Here is a 3,327-nt window from a genome sequence, read left to right as displayed (position 1 = left end):
GGTGGGATGTCCCATTGCAAACTCCAGTAGTTAACACCTTTCCCAGGCATGGTGGGGCATGGTATTCTCAGCAGCATAGCACATTGATCCATGGTGAGAATCTGGGCAATGGGTGTCTCCTGTGATTCCATACCTTTATACACTTTCATGGTGTTGGGTATCTCAGAGGTGGGTTGATGGGATATATTCTCAACCCATCCCTTGGTAGGAAGGGAAGTTCTTACCATGGTAATGTGTTCCTTAATGCTATCTAGTCATATCTGATTCTATGCACATTTTTGAATATGGCATTCTAGTCAAAGCCCAGTAACGTAATCAATGTTTCCAATTGTGTCCTGTTATAAGGAGAACAGGTTCTCATTGAACTTATGGAAATAACTATATCATCATGGATATAAGAATAATCACCAAGAGTTTCTGAATTCTGGAGAGATCAGGTGGGGAGAAAAAGAGAATTGTTTTATCATTATTGACGAAGGTGTTATGTTAGCAAATTGCTAATAGCCTAAGAGAAAAGAGAAAAAGTTTTATCTTAAATGTGTAAAGCACACACACACAAACTTTTAAACAAAAAGTCATAAAAATTATAATCATTCTCTAGTCCCATAGAATTCTTGATCTTGATCTTTTGTCAGCAGTTTAGTGAGTTCATTGGTTTTTTTCATTAGAGTTCTGTAATTCTTAGTTAAGTGGTATGATCTTAGTTATCAGAAACCTTTACTTGTCAGAGCCTTTTCCATGAATCTTCTTAAAGATGAAGTAGTTTTGCAGAAACATTTTTGCAAAGCATCAGAGTAAAACAATAACTGCAAATGACAAAAGACTTAAAAATGGCTGTGCATAAAAATCTGATGAGAGTTCATTATAATGCATTTGACAAGGGAACTTGATTATTTCTGTGACATTTAAAAAAAAATTGATTTCTTTAATCTCTACACCCAATGTGGGGCTTGAACTCATGACCCCAAAATCAAGAGTTGCATGCTCTTCTGGCTGAGCCAGCCAGGTACTCCACTGTAACATCATTTCTAAAATAACTAGATTTATTATAGGAGGAGGTCATTGAGAGGGTGTGACTTCCAGTTGACCCACAAGCTGGACCTGGGCAATCAGAGGCTCCTTACCTCCTCCCTATCGTGGGAATGTACATTCTGTCCACCATCCTCACAGTGGAAGCTGTTTTCAAGGATGCAGCCTTGAGAGAGCAATGTGTTGTTGAGCCCATCTGGAAGGAATATATGACTGAATCTAGTTAACTATATAAACTCATAAGGCTCTGGTGGTTGGATGCAGAGATTTATTCATCTTGTGGCTGCCCAGGACAAGTCTTATATGTAAGTTCCCTTGCTTATTAAAACTGCCACATACCAACCTGGAGTGGTCTTTCTTTGTTCTCTCCTAGCCCTCTGTGTATGGGGCCCATTTGTGAATGAACAGCTGGTCAGCCAGCCAGGAGACTGGATAAATGTGTCTTGGGAAAGGGGCATCTGGGGGGGAATCCTGAGTTGGCCATCAACCTCTGTGTGGGGAGGGGCAGCTTGTATGTTAGATGCTTGATCACTGCTTAAGTAGAGACCCCTGAAAATGCTGGTTGTTTTGATGCGCTTGTTTGAGAAACTGCATAGTGCGCTGCAGCAAAGAAAGGAAATGGATGACTTCTATATTGAGCTGGTCTCTACTGTAGGCAGTTCAGCCCAATTAGACTGAAGCTCCAGTTAGAAAGTTGGCAGAAAGCCGAGTTAGAGAAGGATGTTATCTAGAGTTATCCACTACTCAGCTAACTTAGGGGCTAGCAGACAAAGTAGGTGGGAGAGCAGGATAAGAAGTGGAGACCTTTGCACAGCTAGGAGGACACAAACTGCCATGGCTTAAAGTTTGAGTGCTTGTGACAAAGCCTGATTGAGACATTAAGAGGTGGAATCACTGGGAAATTGAGAACAAAGTGGAGAATGTTGTGATTGACAATGAAACAGACGAAGTTTAAAAATACCAACTGCCAATGAAGCTTCCTTACCCAAAATTTAGTGTACAGTTTCCATAAGATTATTCATCAAGGGTAAATACAAATCTTAAAAGTCTTCTCCAATTAGTTAAAATCTTTATGCATCTGATTTCTTGGGTCCATCTCACAGGTCAACCAGTGGTCACATCCTCTCAATGACTTTCTCCAACAGCTCACTAAGCAGGGATTCTGCATGTAATGTAGCTTGGGAAATTAGGGCTTTAAATGGTTGGTTGGCTGAAATATGGACCAAAAGATGGCCCACCTTATGTGAATTGGAAATATCCCATCTCCCTTGGTTTAATGTAGAGTTGAGAGGCTTAGAGAGATTGGACTGTTAGAGTGGATTTGTCATTTAAGATGTACTCATCCATACTGGGAGGGTCCAGAAGACACCTTTCACTAATACTTTGAGAAATAATTTTGTGAGTGGAACCCTAGCATCCCTAAAGAGCTCTGTGATTGCTCTTCTCTGTAGGCCAGACCTTACAGTGGGAACCACAGCCACTCAGTTGGAAAACCTAAAGGCAATGGGAGTAATTGGATCCTGGGATGGCAGGGGCCAAGTGGAGGCACTCAAGCACCAAAGGGAAGGTGGGTGTGGTTATTGTAATGGGCAATGGAGTCAAAGCACCAGATTTTTCTGATTCATGCAGACTTATGGCACTGGCTAGTTACTGTCTTCTAAACAGTGAAATAAATAGGGAACCTACTAGATTCTTACTTGTTCTGTATAAACAGAAAAGTTTTAGGTCACGTGAATAAAGTCTAACTCAAATCCTAAAAACCAAGCGTCACAGTTTCTCAATAAATTCCCACATTTGAGACAGTTTGCAGGCCCAGAACCCTTTGAATGAAGGGGAGGCCAGTTCGCTTGAGGAAGGACCCCAGTACACTTTTGAGAATTTGTACTGTTACTGTATTGTACAAAAGGACAGGCTTTTACCGAGGTAACTGTACATGAAGGAAATAATCAGGCCTTTCAAGGACTACTGGACAGTGGATCCCAGGACACTGGGATCATGACCTGAGCCAAAGGCAGAAGCTTAACCAACCGAGCCACCCAGGCGCCCCGAGGAATAGAAATTTAAGGATGTTTTCTGATTTGGTTCTGTTGTTTCTGGAATTGTCTCTCTAATCTGATTAGATGTAAAGACACTAATGATTATTTCCATTTGAAAGACAACACTGATAGTCCATGGTGGGAACTGTTCATAGAGATATGCTTCTCCCTCTCCCACTCCCCCTCCTTATGTTCCCTCTCTCACTGTGCCTCTGTCAAAAAATAAATAAAAATCTTTAAAAAAAAATTTCTATTCCTCTAG

This window comes from Eumetopias jubatus, unplaced genomic scaffold (genome assembly GCF_037043125.1).
Source record: "Eumetopias jubatus isolate StellerSeaLion01/CBP00866 unplaced genomic scaffold, mEumJub1_p1.0 scaffold_11, whole genome shotgun sequence".
In the NCBI taxonomy this organism is placed as follows: Eukaryota; Metazoa; Chordata; class Mammalia; order Carnivora; family Otariidae; genus Eumetopias; species Eumetopias jubatus.
This window is presented reverse-complemented; position numbering follows the sequence as displayed.